We start from the raw sequence: 17593 nt of genomic DNA, 5'->3' as shown, positions 1-17593 counted from the left end.
ATGGGTATCTGGTGCCAGAAGCGTGCAGCTGTGGTCTGGCTTCCAAGGTGGGCATTAGACATGGATGGCAAAATGTTATAGTATGCCAAGAAATCTGCATCTACAATTTGTTCACACATATCTGCCACAGTGGAATTCCATGGAAGGCATGGCGGAAGCCGGAACGCAGCTCTGTTCTGTGCAGGCTATATGTGGAGACAGGCGAATTATTCATGACCTCCAGGCAGAATGTCGTACGTGGTCGGCACTAATGTAGCATCGTGCATGGGTAGATGCATAAATGAGAGATGGTGTCTATCAGGCACTTACATAGCTGGTGCACAGTAATTGATGAATAGCACTGTGATGCCAGCCAGCAATCTAACGAAGTGCCTACAGTCGATTGCCACTGGCATTTGGGTACCTCTGTGACTTGGTGCAGTGTTGTGCAGTGTTCTCCAAAACGCCAATGGTACCAGCAGACGTCTTTCTGAGCATCAGGTGTTGACGCATGTGACTGAGACGCAGCCCCGGTGTGAGAGCACCTTCTGTCCCTCCACTGACGCTGCAACATGCTACCAGCTGGCTAATCTGTTGCATCAGCTGATTGACCTTCACCGTTAATGCCTTGTACTCGCCGTAAGCTACCATGATGGTTGTACTCAAGCACTGGGCAGTTGATATCATGTTGGGTGCTGGCAATACAGCATCCAATACTTTATTGGCCAATTCTGCCACAGCATCTAGCAACATCTCTGACTGCGTTGCTATTGCATGAATGACATTATTGACATAGTTGATATTCGCATGAATGGTATCACAATGAGAAAAAAAGTGAAACTTTGATAATTAACAATAATGTAGGTGACCTGTCACTAATTGAACTTAAAGTAAATGAGACTGAAAATGAGTGTGCCGAAGTTTTAGATGAAATTATTAACCAAGTCAATCATCTGGGATTAGTGCAGACTGATGAGGATACAAATCCTGATACACGTGGTGGTGGTGATAATGACAGTGATGATATGATGATGATGATTTGATGATAATGATTTTGAACTGACTGCAGATTAAGTGCCAGTAAAAAATGTTAATATCCAGGATCTGGGGTCCAGTCAGAAATTGTTGACGTAAATATTGATGTTCTTGACATGGAAACAGAGGTGTATGGGTAGTAAATGAAACAGTTGATGAAGTTAATCATCTTGTTGTTGTGGTCTTCAGTCCTGAGATTGGTTTGTTGCGGTTCTCCATGCTACTCTGTCCTGTGCAAGGTTCTTCATCTCCCAGTACCTACTGCAACCTACATCCTTCTGAATCTGTTTAGTGTATTCATCTCTTGTCTTCCTCTACGATTTTTACCCTCCATCCTTCCTTCCAATACTAAATTGGTGATCCCTTGATGCCTCAGAATATGTCCTGCCAACCGATCCCTTCTTCTAGTCAAGTTGTGCCACAAACTTCTCTTCCCTCCAATTCTATTCAATACCTCCTCATTAGTTATGTGATCTACCCATCTAATCTTAAACATTCTTCTATAGCAGCACATTTCAAAAGCGTCTATTCTCATCTTGTCTAAACTATTTATCGTCCACTTTTCACTTCCATACATGACTACACTCCATACAAATACTTTCAGAAATGACTTCCTGACACTTAAATCTATATTGAATGTTAACAAATTACTCTTCTTCAGAAATGCTTTACTTGCCATTGCCAGTCTACATTTAATATCCTCTCTACTGTGACCATCATCAGTTATTTTGCTCCCCAAATACTCATTTACTACTTTAAGCATCTCATTTCCTAATCTAATTCCTGCAGCATCACCCGATTTAATTTGACTACATTCCATCATTCTCGTTTTGCTTTTGTTGATGTTAATATTATATACTCCATTCAGGACCCTGTCCATTCCGTTCAGCTGCTCTTCCAAGTCCTTTGCTGTATCTGACAGAATTACAATGTCATCGGCGAAACTCAAAGTTTTTATTTCTTCTCCATGGATTTTAATTCCTACTCCAAATTTTTCTTTTGTTTCCTTTACTGCTTGCTCAATATACAGATTGAATAACATCAGGGAGAGGCTACAACCCTGTCTCACTCCCTTCCCAACCACTGCTTCCCTTTCATGCCCCTCAACTCTTATAACGGCCACCTGGTTTCTGTACAAACTGTAAATAGCATTTTGTTCCCTGTATTTTACCCCTGCCACCTTCAGAATTTGAAAGAGAGGATTCCAGTCAACATTGTCAAAAGCTTTCTATAAGTCTACAAATGCTAGAAACATAGGTTTGCCTTTCCTTAATCTATTTTCTAAGATAAGTCGTAGGGTCAGTATTGCCTCACGTGTTCTAACATTTCTACAGAATCCAAACTGATCTTCCTCGAGGTCGGCTTCGACCAGTTTTTCCATTCATCTGTAAAGAATTCGTGTTAGTATTTTGCAGAAGTGGCTTATTATAGTGATAGTTCAGTTATTTTCACATCTGTCAACACCTGCTTTCTTTGGGATTGGAATTATTATATTCTTCTTGAAGTCTGAGGGTATTTCGCCTGTCTCATACATCTTGCTCACCGGATGGTAGAGTTTTGTCATGACTGGCTCTCCTAAGGCCGTCAGTAGTTCTAATGGAATGTTGTCTACTCCCAGGGCCTTGTTTTGACTCAGGTCTTTCAGTGCTCTGTCAAACTCGTTGTGCAGTAGCATATCTCCCATTCCATCTTCATCTACATTCTCTTCCATTTCTGTAGTATTGTCCTCAAGAACATTGCCCTTGTATAGACCCTCTATATACTCCTTCCACCTTTCTGCTTTCCCTTCTTTGCTTAGAACTGGGTTTCCATCTGAGCTCTTGTTATTCATGCAAGTGGTTCTCTTTTCTCCAAAGGTCTCTTTAATTTTCCTGTAGGCAGTATCTATCTTACCCCTAATGATACATGCTTCTACATCCTTACATTTGTCCTCTAGCCAACTCTGCTTAGCCATTTTGCACTTCCTGTCGATCTCATTTTTGAGACGTCTGTATTCCTTTTAGCCTACTTCATTTACTGCATTTTTATATTTTATCCTTTCATCAGTTAAATTCAATATCTCTTCTGTTACCCATGGATTTCTATTAGTCCTCGTCTTTTTACCTACTTGATCCTCTGCTGTTTTCACTATTTCTTATCTCAAAGCTACCCATTCTTCTTCTACTGTATTTCTTTCCCCCATTCTTGTCAATCATTCCCTAATGCTCTTCCTGAAGCTCTCTACAACCTCGGATTCTTTCAGTTTATCCAGGTCCCATCTTCTCAATTTCCCACTTTTTTGCAGTTTCTTCAGTTTTCATCTACAGTTCATAACCAATAGATTGTGGTCAGAGTCCACATTTGCCCCTGGAAATGTCTTACAATTTAAAACCTTGTTCCTAAATCTCTGTCTTACCATTATATAATGTATCTGACACTTTCCAGTATCTCCAGGCTTCTTCCATGCATACAACCTTCTTTTATGATTCTTGAACCAAGTGTTAGCTATGATTAAGTTATGCTCTGTGCAAAATTCTACCAGGTGGCTTCCTCTTTCATTTCTTCCCCCCAATCCATATTCACCTACTACATTTTCTTCTCTCCATTTTCCTACTCTCAAATTCCAGTCACACATGACAATTAAATTTTCGTCTCCCTTCTATCTGAATAATTTCTTTTATCTCCTCATTTAATCATCTTGTTAACAGATAATGTAAAGCTTTGGAAATTAATGGTTAAGTAATTGAAATGTGATTAGTAAGTGTCATTGTAATTAATGCTGTGATGATGCATGGTTCCTTCAAAAAAAGGAAGATTGCAAAACCAAAGAAGTTTGTGCCTCAACTACCAGCAGTTGCTATATGCAAACTATTGGATTTTAACCCATAACCCAAAGTATCAGTCTCTCAAAAATATCACACACTATAAATATTCATTGTTGTAGAACCACAAAAAACTACAGTCTCTTTTTTCAATATCTTCATTTTAATACTTGCCATTTGTAAAGCAACACCCAACAGCCAGCTTGACTTTGTCAATCTAATGATAAAATACAATATGAACAGGATAGTTGCTACTCTCCATATAGCAGACAGGCACAACAAAAAGCTGTCACGAAATGAGCTTCCAGCCAACAAGGCCTTTGTCAAAAAAAGACAAAAAACACACACACAAAGCCATAGTGTGGCTTCACCTGCCAGAGACTGTGATCATGTGTTTTCGAGTTGTGTTTGCATGAGTGTGTGAGTGTGTGTGTGTGTGTGTGTGTGTGTGTGTGTGTGTGTGTGTGTGGGTGGGTGGGTGGGTGTGTGTTGTCCTTTTGCAACAAACGCCTTGTTGGGCGAAAGCTCATTTAGTGAAAGTCTTTTTGTTGTGCCTGTCTGCTATATGGAGGGTATGATTCAGCATCTCTGCTATATGGTGAATAGCGACTATTCTTTTCATAACATTCTATCCTGGATTTTCCATTGTTTGATAAAGTTTATTATTTAGAGCTGAACATGGAAATTGGATGCCTATCCAAGAGTATGTTCCCCATTAAGGGTAACAATTAGAAAAGTCCAATAGACCACATGTTTGTAATTACTACATATTTTGCTTTCATTTTTTTTTTTTTTTTTTTTTTTTTTTTTTTTTTTTTTTTTTTTTTTATATCATTCAATTATACACTCCTGGAAATTGAAATAAGAACACCGTGAATTCATTGTCCCAGGAAGGGGAAAGTTTATTGACACATTCCTGGGGTCAGATACATCACATGATCACACTGACAGAACCACAGGCACATAGACACAGGCAACAGAGCATGCACAATGTCGGCATTAGTACAGTGTATATCCACCTTTCGCAGCAATGCAGGCTGCTATTCTCCCATGGAGACGATCATAGAGATGCTGGATGTAGTCCTGTGGAACGGCTTGCCATGCCATTTCCACCTGGCGCCTCAGTTGGACCAGCGTTCATGCTGGACGTGCAGACCGCGTGAGACGACGCTTAATCCAGTCCCAAACATGCTCAATGGGGGACAGATCCGGAGATCTTGCTGGCCAGGGTAGTTGAATTACACCTTCTAGAGCACGTTGGGTGGCACGGGATACATGCGGACGTGCATTGTCCTGTTGGAACAGCAAGTTCCCTTGCCGGTCTAGGAATGGTAGAACGATGGGTTCGATGACGGTTTGGATGTACCGTGCACTATTCAGTGTCCCCTTGACGATCACCAGTGGTGTACGGCCAGTGTAGGAGATCGCTCCCCACACCATGATGCCGGGTGTTGGCCCTGTGTGCCTCGGTCGTATGCAGTCCTGATTGTGGCGCTCACCTGCACGGCGCCAAACACGCATACGACCATCATTGGCACCAAGGCAGAAGCGACTCTCATCGCTGAAGACGACATGTCTCCGTTCGTCCCTCCATTCACGCCTGTCGCGACACCACTGGAGGCGGGCTGCACGATGTTGGGGCGTGAGCGGAAGACGGCCTAATGGTGTGCGGGACCGTAGCCCAGCTTCATGGAGACGGTTGCGAATGGTCCTCGCCGATACCCCAGGAGCAACAGTGTCCCTAATTTGCTGGGAAGTGGCGGTGCGGTCTCCTACGGCACTGCGTAGGATCCTACGGTCTTGGTGTGCATCCGTGCGTCGCTGCGGTCCGGTCCCAGGTCGACGGGCACGTGCACCTTCCGCTGACCACTGGCGACAACATCGATGTACTGTGGAGACCTCACGCCCCACGTATTGAGCAATTCGGCGGTACATCCACCCGGCCTCCCGCATGCCCAATATATGCCCTCGCTCAAAGTCCGTCAACTGCACATACGGTTCACGTCCACGCTGTCGCGGCATGCTACCAGTGTTAAAGACTGCGATGGAGCTCCGTATGCCACGGCAAACTGGCTGATACTGACGGCGGCGGTGCACAAATGCTGCGCAGCTAGCGCCATTCGACGGCCAACACCGCGGTTCCTGGTGTGTCCGCTGTGCCGTGCGTGTGATCATTGCTTGTACAGCCCTCTCGCAGTGTCCGGAGCAAGTATGGTGGGTCTGACACACCGGTGTCAATGTGTTCTTTTTTCCATTTCCAGGAGTGTATACATGAATGTATGATATTTTTCAGCTATACCATGGATTGACTTATTAAGAGGAATAAGATCACTGTAGTTGATCCAAATTTTGAAGCTCGGGTGCTAAAGCAATTATGTGATATAGGTGAACGGGAAAATGGGAACAACAATGATATTTTTTATGATTCTGAAGTTGATTCAGATTTTGTGGTATCTGATGGTCATCTTGAAACAGAGAGTGATACTGGTGAGGAAAATGCCTTATTGGAAGGAGAGCCTGTTGTGACCTTTACCACAGATAATGACTCATAGAAAACATAAGAAAATCCAAGATGGAATAATGGCAATATTATGAAAAGGATAGATTTCCAGTCATCATATAATGTTGTGTTGCAGATAGGCACAGCACAGCAAAAGACTGTCAAACAAGTGTGGCCTCAGCTGCTAGAGACTGTGGTTGGGTGAATGTGTGTGTGTGTGTGTGTGTGTGTGTGTGTGTGTGTGTGTGTGTGTGTGTGTGTGTCATCTAATTCAGAAGAAGGCCTTTTTGGACAAAAGGTGTGTGTGTGTGTGTATGTGTATGTGTGTGTGTGTGTGTGTGTGTGTGTGTGTGTGTCATCTAATTCAGAAGAAGGCCTTTTTGGACAAAAGTTTACTTGTTTCCAGAATGTTTCATTTACTTGTTTTCCAGACGTTTGTTGTGCCTGTCTGTGACTCAACATCTCTGCAATATGGTGAGTAGCAATCTATACTTTTCATAATATTGTCATAGCACACATAGTCTTTTATGGCAAAGGTAATTTCTAATGGAAATGTTCAGAGTCTGCTAGTGCAAGAAAAACACAACATTTTTAAAGGAGGAATGCTTGCATTAAAAGCAGAAACCGAATTTTGTGAAAAAGCCTACGAGATCTGAAATATAGGATAATTATTTGATGATGATATGATGGAGATATAGTAACAGATAGAATGGAAAAGTGAGAGATGTGTATGAAGTATCTTGTGTCAAAGAATAGGAAAATGGTGGCTAACTGCACCAAATGTGATCAGCGAGTTTGCCTAAAATGTAACAGAAAGATGTGCATCAACTGGTTCTGCGAATTAATATTTTCATTTCTTGTGATTATTACATTTATTTTCACTGTCTACAATCTTTCATTTATACTCATGAATCTTGTCACTGGTGTAACAATATTAACAGTCGTTTCAAGACTTGTACTAAATAACTACACATACTCATGATACTTCCTGGTAGGTTAAAACCAAGTGCCAGACTGAGGCTCAAATTCAGGACCTTTGCCTTTTGCAGGCAGTGCTTTACAGACTGATCTACCCAAGCGTGCTTTATGACCTGTCCTGACAGCTTTACTTTCACCAGTACCTCACCTCCTACCTTCCAAACAGAAGTTCTCCTGTGAAACTTGAAATTCTAGCACTTCTGGAAACTGTGAGGTCATGTCATGAGTCATGCTTGGGTAGCTCCGTTGGTAGAGCACTTGCCCATGAAAGGTGAAGGTCCTGAGTTCAGGTCTTGATCTGGCATACAGTTTTAATCAGAGGAAGTGGCAGAGCACACTTCGCTGCAGAGTGAAACTTTCATTCTGCATACTTCTGATGTTTGATGTTCATTTTGAATAACTTAATCAGTGAAGTCTTTATAAAAGCTAAATAGTATTTCAAATGTGGGAACTCAAGGTTGGAATATCAGTTATATAAGGAAAAGATAGATTGATACTCACCATAAAGATGGCAAGTTGAGTTGCAGACAGGCAAAACAAAAAAGATAATTACATACTAACTTTCTGCCAAAACCTTCTTCAGAAAAGGAAATATATACACATTTATTCACACGAGCAAGCACACCTTACAACTGCCATATCTGGTGGCTCGGACCAGAGTGCAACTTTCAAATAGAATGGAAGCAGCAGGCTGGAGGGGATGAGGAAGGGGAAGGGATAGTAGGTTATGGGTGGGGGGAGATAAGAGTGTGTCTGGTGGAGTGTGCAGGGACTATACTGCCACAGGTGCAATGTTGAGAAGGTGGGAAGAGGGTGGGGGGACCAAACAGGAAGCGAAAAAGGAGATGAATGTGGGTGGGGAAAGATTAGTGAGTGCATTGGCAGAGGACAGCACACAGAGAGGTGAGGGGATTTGATAGGGCAGATGAGCTGAAAACTGTTGGGTGGAGGGTGTGGGGACAGTAAGTTTCTGTAGATTGAGGCTGTGATAATTTTGGGAGTGGAGGATTTTTTTTTAAATTTATTTATTTTTTTATTTTAAGGGTAACTCCCATGTGTGCAATACAGAAAAGCCAGTGGTGGAGGGGATGAGCCATATGGTTTGGATGGTGACGCAGCTATTGAAATCAAGCATGCTAAATGCAGCTGCACGTTGTGCCACAGAGTCGTCTACTTTGCTCGTGGTCACAGTTTGGTGGTGGTTGTTCATCCTGGTGGACAGCTGGTTGGTAGTCATACCAATATAAAAAGCTGAGCAATGATTGCAGCAGAGCTGGTATGATGTAGCTGCTTTCACAAGTGACCTGGCCTCTTAGGGGGTAGGATAAGCCCTTTTTACAGTACCAGAACAGGAAGTGCTCGGTGAGTGGCTCAGGCAGGTCTTCACCTGGGTCGTCCGCCAGAATATGGTTCCTGCGGCAAGGGGTTGGAATTGGGAGGGGTATAGGGACGGACTAGGATGTTGTGGAAGTTGGATGGGCAATGGAACACGATGTTGGGATGGGTGGGAAGGAGCTTTGATAGGATGTCCCTCATTTCAGGGCATAATGATAGGTAATCAAAGTCCTGAATTTCCTTTGCCACTGGTTCTTGGGGGTGGTAGGAGCATTGGGTGTATGTGGAGAAATGGCACAGGATATTTGTTTGTGGACTGGGTCCATGGGATAGTTCCTGTATGTGAAGATGTTGGCGAGACCATCAGCATAATGGGGGGGCAAGGAAGTTTTTGTCTCTGCAGATATGCCATCCTTGGGTGCACCAGGCTGTATAAGAGAGACATTTTGGTGTAGAAGAGAAGACCACTGTTGATATGCAAGTGCTGTTGGTGGTTGGTGTGGATGTAGCCATTACAGAGGACGAGATCAATGTCCAGAAAGGTGGCCTTCTTAGTTAAGGAGGATCAGGGGAAGCAGATGGGAGAGGAGGTGTTGAGGTTGAGAAGGAATGAGGATAGGGTGTCTTGGCCCTGAATCCAGATCATGAAGCTATCATCAAACAACCTGAACTGAACTGGGGGTGTGGCATTTTTGGAGACTAGCAAGCTCTCCTCTAGGTGGCCCATAAACAGGTTGGTGTAGGAGGGAGCCATGCAGGTGCCCTTGGCTGTGCCACGAATTTGTTTGTATACTTTCCTTTGAAAGGAGAAGTAGATGTGAGTTATGATAATTAGTAAAGTATATGAGGAATGAGGTAGTGGGTTTGAAGTCTGGAGGAGGTTGGGAAAGATTGTATTCACTAGTGATACAAACATGTGCATGAGGGATGCTGTTGTATAGGGAAGTACCATCAACAGTGACTAGCAGGTATCCAGGAGGTAAAGGGTTTGTGATGGTGGAGAGTCAGAGAAGTCCTACATTTCCCAACGTCCTTCGGAATCCAAATCCACTATCTCATATATCTTACTATCTTTATCCTAACTCACAGCTATTTCTCCTTTGAAGGGAAGGTATACAAACAAATCCGAAATGCAGCCATGGGCACCCACATGACACACTCCTATGTCAACCTGCTCATAGGCCAACTAGAGGAGCCAGTCTCTAAAAACGCCAAATGCTTAATCTGGTTCAGGTCCATTGATGATATCTTCGTGATCTGGACTCAGGGTCAAGATACTCTATCCTCATTCCTTCACAACCTCAACACCTTCTCTCTCATCCACTACACCTGGCCTTGCTGAAACCAACATTCCACATTCTTGGACATTGATCTCCTCCTCTCTGGTGGCTCCATTCACATCTCTCTCCACATTAAAACCACCAACAGTACCTGCATTTCAACAGCTGTCATCCATTCCACACCAAAATATCCCTCCCATACAGCCTGACTTCTGGAGTTGTGTAGAAATGATGCTATTCATTTGGACAATGTTATAACAGGAGATGAGTTATGAGTTACGATGAAGAGACAGAGCTCTGAGTGGCACTCCTTGCAGTGACTGTGCCACGAGAAGGCACACATGAACAGATCGAAAGTGAAGGCAGTGCTCCTTGTGCTTGTACTATTGTCCACCATGACTTTATACATGTATCAACGCTGTTTCAAAGGCTGAAAAAATGCATCCAGGTAACCAGCTTCTTGGAGAGGGATTATCTAGTCAAAAAACAATGCAGCAATGCTGCCTCAGACCTCTTATAGACCTGAGCTCACTCTAGAAGACTTTCTTTTCTGTTTCTCTTGCTCAAGACACTGTTTTGAGACAATCAAATATGTGAAAGCTGCTGTTACACAAGCCCTAAAGGATGTTCCAACCCAGGCCTTCCAGGCTGCCTACAATACTTGGAAATCTCCGTGGAAAAAATTTGTTGACACTGGAGGGTCCTGTTTTGAAGAATTTGGTGACTTGTACCATTCTGATCAATAAATTGTTATTGATCTACTGACATTGTTTGCTGGACTAACTTTGTACTTTAGGGTCTGGCTTGTACCACATTAAAAAAGTAATCCAGAAGTAATTCCAGTAATTAACAATGTGACATTAATGTACATCCATATTCTGCAAACCACTATGAAGTGCATGGCCATGGGTACTTCCAACTGTACAACATATTAGGTTTGTTCCTGCTCCATTCATGTTTGGAGCATGGGAAGAATGACTGTTTAGATGCCTGTGTGTACATTGACATTAGTTTAATCTTAACTTCATGATCCCAATCGGAGATCCCTCCCATAGCCGATTGTACATAAAATTGTACAGCAGATTGAAGCCTTCTATCCACTCACTTAGGTATCAGTCTCTTGTGGTTATAGAAGACAGCAAAAGGAAACTGAAGTTTTAAATCTAGCATTTCAAAAATCATTCATGGAAGGGGACCATACAGACAGATGACACTCTGATTGTAGTATGAACTCCTGTATGGACGACATTGAAATAGGTTTAAAATTACCAAATATGCAGCAACCAGTCGCAAATCATGTTTTATTTATTCACTTTTGCAAATCAATTTCAACTGATTAACAGCCATCATTGGTGCTTTCAATTAATATGTGCCCTGACTAGTAATACTGTCTTAAGCAGAGGTCAAACATAAAGTTGCTGCATATTTGGTAATTTTATGGTTTATGGTCACTGCACAACTTGGGAACCACATGGAGCCCACCATTCATTGAAATAGGCATCCCAGGCAGTGAGAGACAACTGAAACAGTTAATGTAAATGTCGTGTGACTAGGGCCTCCCGTCGGGTAGTCCATTTGCTGGGTGCAAGTCTTTCGATTTGACGCCACTTCGGCATGTCGATGAGGATGAAATGATGATGATTATATCAACACAACACCCAGTCCCTGAGCGGAGAAAATCTCTGACACAGCCGGGAATTGAACCCAGGCCCTTAGGATTGACATTCTGTCACGCTGACCACTCAACTACCTGGAGTGGACAACTGAAACAGTTGAAAACAAATAAGTCACTGAGCCTGGATGGAATCCCTGTTCTGTTTTATAGAGAGTACTTTTTGGCATTATTTTGAAGTGAGACTGCATCACCTATAAGTACTTTATTTATAAGCATGAACAGTTTCACAGCATTTTAGCTGCATCATCAGGAGCAATAAAATCACACCATGTATTGATCAGAAAAGAGAATGGAATTACTCAACATTCATAGTCAGCAATTTTTCAATAAGTAGCGGATGTCAATTATAAAATAACATAAAACAAAATAGAACACTTCCTTGATACCATGAGTGCCACTTTCTGGTGAGTTGAGAGTTCCCCACACACCAAAAACATGATAAAAAATCAACTGTTTATGGTCATCAATGGGATTATGTAAAATTAAGCTGCACCAGTCCCTCATTTACCACTGCAAGCATGTGCAGTGGATGAGTATCAACAGACAACATTTCAAAATGCCTTTAGTCCCTTAGTTAGATTGCATTAATCACGATTCTCCTAACCATAGCAAAGTCCCAAGTGATTGGAAAAAAAGCACTGGTGACTCCTATATATAAGAAAGATAAAAGAATGGATCCACAAAATTACATATCAATATCATTATATGAGTTTGCTGCAGAGTCTTTGAGCATTTTTTAAGTTCAAACATAATGAAGTTCCTTGAGATGGAAAAGTTTCTGTACACAAATCAGCATGGATTTATAAATCATTGCCTGTGCAAAACTCAGCTAGTGCTTTTCTTACATGATGTCCTGTGAATTGTGGATGAAAGACAACAAACAATTCCATATCCCTATATTTCCAAAAAGTGTTTGTCACAGCATCCCACTGCAGACTAATAACAAAGAAGTGACCATGTGAAATAGGTTCTCAGATGTGTGAGTGCCTTGCATACTTTTTAAGTAATAGAACACAGCATATTGTTCTGAGCACCAAGTATTCATCAGAGATGAGAGTATCATCAGGAGTGTCCCACAGAAGCATAATAGTACCACTCTTGTTCTCTATACATGCAAATAAATTGACAGATAAGGTGAACAACAATATGCAACTGTTTGCTGATGACTTCTTAGTATATGAGAAAGCATCATCATTTAGTGACTATAGGAGGATACTGGATGACTTACACAAAATTTTTCTGTGGTATAAATAATGGGATCTTGTTCTTAATCTAGAAAAATGTGGACTAATCATAGATGAGTAGGAAAAGCAATTCTGTAAAATTTGAACACAGTATTAGTGGCTTGCTGCTTGACTCAGACACTTCAATTAAATATCCAGGCATAACACTGCAAAGTGATATGGAATGGAACAACCCCAAGAGGTTCGTTGGAGGGAAGGCAAATGCCTGACTACCACTAATGTGCATCTTGCATAAGGGCCACAAAAACAAGATAAGAAAAGTTAGGGCTCATAGACAGCCAGCTCATACACAGGCATATAGTCAGTCTTTTTACATTGCAAATGGAACAGGAAAGGGAATTACCAGGAATGCTACAAGGGCACAAGGAACACTCTGCCATAGTGACTTGCAGAGTATGGATGTGGATGTAGATGTAGGTGTTTATGGTATATTCTTAGACTCCACACTAAATACTAATTCTTGAAACTTTGAAAGGAGGCATCCACTGGATAGTTGGTCTGTACCTTCAAGCATCTGGCAATTCTGGTATTTCAGGATTTTAGTGATTCAATCCCATGGGTCAAACAACCAATTAGTGAAGTCCGGTAGCAGGAGAAACAGGACTTCTGGTCACGTGAATACTTGTTAACAAATACAAAATCAAATAGGAGTAATACAGATTTTGGTTTAATAATGAATAAGAAAGTAGCAATTCAGGTAAGCTACTATGAACAGCATAGCGAACACATTATTTTAGCCAAGATAGACATGAATCCTGCACCCACCACAGTAGTATAAGCTTATATGGCAACTAGCTTTGCAGATGATGAAGAGATTGAAGAAATTTATGATAAGATAAAAGAAAAAAGAAATTATTCAGATAGATAAAGGAGACTAAAATGTAATTGTTATGGGGGACTGGAATTTGATAGTAGGTAAAGGAAGAGAAGTAAAAATAATAGGTGAATATGGACAGGTGGAAAGGAGTGAAAGAGGAAGCCACCTGGTAGAATTTTGCATGGAGCATAACATAGTCATTGCTAACATTTGGTTTAAGACTCATGAAAGAAGGTTGTATATGTGGAAGAGACATGGGGGCACCAGAAGATTTCAGATTGATTATATAATGGTAGGACAGCGATTTTGGAACCACATTTTAAATTGTAAGACATTTCCAGAGGCAGATGTGGATCTGACAACAATTTATTGATTATAAAATGTAGATTAAAGCTGAAGAAATTGCAAAAAGGTAGGATTTTAGGGAGATGGAACCTGGATAAACTAAAAGAACCATAGGTTGGTTGAGAGTTTCATAGGGAGCCTTAGGCAATGGCTGACTAGAACAGGGAAAGGAGTACTGTAGAAGAAGAATGGGTAGCTCTGAAGGACGAAACAGTGAAGGCAGCACAGTATCAAATAGGTGAGATAATGAGACCTAGCAAAAATCCTTTGGTAACACAAGAGATACTGAATGTAATTGAAGAAAGGGGGAAATGCAGTAAATGAAGCAAGGGAAAGGGAATACAAGTGTCCAAAAAATGAGGTTGATAGGAAGTGCAAAATGTCTAAGCAGGAATGGCTAGAAGACAAACGTAAAGATTTCGAGACATATGTCACTAGGGGAAAGATAGATACTGCCTACAGGAAAATTAAAGAGTCCTTTTGAGAAAAGAGAAGTAGCTGTATGAATATCAAGATCTCATATGAAATACAGTGCTAAGCAAAGAAGGGAAAACTGAAAGATGGAAACAATACACGGGGGGTCTATACAAGGGAGATGTACTTGAGGGCAGTATTATAGAAATGGAAGAGGATCTAGATGAGGATGAGGTGGGAGATATGATACTGTGAGAAGAATTTGACAGAGCACTGAAAGACCTAAGACAAAACAAGGCCCTGGGACTAGATGACATTCTATTAAAACTACTGATAGCCTTGGGAGAGCCAGTCGTTTCAAAACTCTTCCATCTGCTGTGCAAGGTGCATGAAACAAGTGAAATACCCTCAGACTTAAAAAAGAATGTAATAATTACAATTCCAGAGAAAGCGGGAGGTGACAGGTGTGAATATTACCGAATTATTAGTTTAATAAGTCATGGTTGCAATATACTGACATGAATGCTTTACAGAACAATCTTAAAACTGATGGAAGCTGACCTTGTGGTAGATCAGTTTGAATTCCAGAAAAATGTAAGAACACATAAAGCAATACTAACCGCATGATTTCTCTTGGAAGATAGGTTAAGGAAAGGCAAACCCACGTTTATAGAATTTTTGGACTTAGAGAAAGCTTTTGACAGTGTTGATTGGAATACTTTCTTTGAAATTCTTAGGATAGTGGGGGTAAAAGACAGGGAACAGAAGACTATTTACAACTTGTACAGAAACCGGATGGCAGTTATAACAGGTGAGGTGCATGAAAGAGAAGCAGTGGTTGAGAAGGGAGTGAAACAGGGTTGTAGCCTATCCCAGATGGTATTCAATCTGTATATTGAGCAAATAGTAAAGGAAACAAAAGCATAATTTGGAATAGCTATTACAGTCCAGGGAGAAGAAATAAAAACTTTTAAGTTTTCCGATGACATTGTAATTGTGGCAGAGACAGCAAAGGACTTGGAAGAGCAGTTGGTTGGAATGGACATGGTCATGAAAGCAGAATGTGAGATGAATATCAACAAAAGCAAAACAATGATAATGGAATGTAATCAAATTAAATCAGGTGAAGCTGAGGTAATTAAATTAGGAAATGAGACACATAAAGTGGTAGGTGAGTTTTGTTGTTTAGGCAGCTGATGATAGCTGAAGTAGAGGGGATATAAAATGTAGACTGGCAATGCCAAAAATAGTGTTCCTGAAGAAGAGAAATTTGTTAACATCAAGTATACTTTTAGATGTCAGGAACTTGTAGCCTACCCCTTCCTTGCTACTTCCATCTATTGTCCACATTAAAGTCTTTTATGAAGATTTGAGGGGAGCAAATATTACAATAAACTTTCAAGTTTACTTAGTTGTCATGTTGAACTGGCTCCAGTTCTTCTTGTCTAGGGGGTCTGACTCTTGAAGCTGAAAATCTCACATTTTAGGTCTCGACAGTTGGACTGAAGTAAATAAATTTGAAGACTGCTGTTGCAGAATTTATTGTTTTTACATAAATGTATTTTCTGACATTTTATTATATCACATAGTCTTTTGATTTTTCACACTAACAAAGCCGAAATCACATTGTTCGCACAAAAATACAAAAATATGCCCAGTCACATCAGAGGCATGCTTATGTCTCTCACACTCTGTGGAAAAAACCATATTCCAAAGGGTTTAAAGTTTTTCTCAACAAATAAATTTCTACTGTTTTCTGTTACGTTATTAATTTCAATTATTATTTCATAAATGAATCCAGAAATAAACATAGTAAATAGTGCAGGATTGCGTAGTTAATAATATAAACTTTAAATGTGCAAATATTTCGCAATTTCAAATGTTTCTAAAAAAATAATTTTGACTGTATGTTCAGAGCTTCAATAATTGAATGTAACATAGACACTAAAATTTTGTTGTAAAGTAATTCCTTTTCATAAATTTTAGCTTGAAGTATAACATACTAAGTATAAAATTATATGAAAATTTCCAGAAAAGTAACTGAGATAATACTGACCTGTCCAAAATTCGAAAAATAATGCTGGTATCTACAACTACTGTTGCGGAAAAGTAATGCTAAAGGAGAATGTCACGTTACAAACTCTTTTCTGAAAGTATTCGTATGGATTGTAGCCATATATGGAAGCAAAATATGGATGATAAACAATTTAGACAAGAAGAGAATAGAAGCTTTTGAAATGTGGTGCTACAGAAGAATCCAGAAGATTAGATGGGAGATCACATAACTAACGAGGAAGCAGTGAACAGAAGTGGGGAGCAAAGAGGTTTGTGCACAACCTGGCTAGAAGAAGGAATCGGTTGGTAGGACATATTCTGAGACATCATGGGATCATCAATTTATGAAGAGTGTGTGTTTATGGAGGGGGGGGGGGGGTAAAATCATAGAGAGAGACCAAGAGATGAATATAGTAAGCAGATTCAGAAGGCTGTAGGTTCCAGTAGTTACTGAGAGATAATGAGGCTTGCACAGGATAGAGAAGCATGGGGAGCTGCAGCAAACTAGTCTTTAGAATGAAGGCCACAACAACAACAACAGTTATCCCATGTCATATACCCACAAATTGTTACAACTAGACATTTCTATGAGTTGATCGATTCCAGTTGTGACTCGCAGATATTGTAATCATAAAGTATTTCATTTTGTGTTTTGTGAAGTACTCAGTTTTACATTTCTGAACATTTAGCACAAGTTCCAGTCTCTGCACCACTTTTAAATCTTAAGAAGGACTGAGTATTTGTGCAGCTGTTTCCATACTGTACTTCATTACAGATAACTGCACCACCTGCAAAAAGTCTGAGGTTACATTTAATATTGTCTCCTTGGTCATTAATATACAGCACGAACTGTATGGCTCTTAATACACTTCCTTGGGACGTATTTGAAGTTACTTCTGCATGTTTTGATGACTGTAATTGGTTACTGGTGTCCTTTACAGAAGTTGCCTGCAGTAGCTACTTCTGGCTGTTTATATACAGTTCGAGTTGGTTTACATTCCTGCAGATTCTCCTACATCATGGAATTTATAAAACACAATGTGTGAATGAATTAATTAATAATGGCCTATGTAACATAGTCTTTTCAGGTGATCATGTATGACTACTATTCTAAAACTCCAACAGACTACTGACA

At 40.6% G+C, this 17593-nt stretch overlaps 1 protein-coding gene across 3 annotated transcripts in view; it reads left to right on the top strand.

Annotated features, from left to right (window-relative positions):
• Positions 1-17593, top strand: part of LOC126419346 (rh5-interacting protein-like) — a 157791-nt gene that overhangs the window by 4501 nt on the left and 135697 nt on the right. Inside the window, exon 2 of one of the 3 annotated variants that reach the window (XM_050086542.1) lies at positions 6747-6789. The exons of the other annotated variants lie outside the window; for them this stretch is intronic. The gene's annotated coding sequence lies outside the window, so the exon portion shown is untranslated. The remainder of the gene's footprint in view (positions 1-6746; positions 6790-17593) is intronic. 3 annotated transcript variants of the gene reach the window in all.

This window comes from Schistocerca serialis, chromosome 1 (assembly GCF_023864345.2).
Source record: "Schistocerca serialis cubense isolate TAMUIC-IGC-003099 chromosome 1, iqSchSeri2.2, whole genome shotgun sequence".
Taxonomy (NCBI): Eukaryota; Metazoa; Arthropoda; class Insecta; order Orthoptera; family Acrididae; genus Schistocerca; species Schistocerca serialis.
This window is presented reverse-complemented; position numbering and strand designations above follow the sequence as displayed.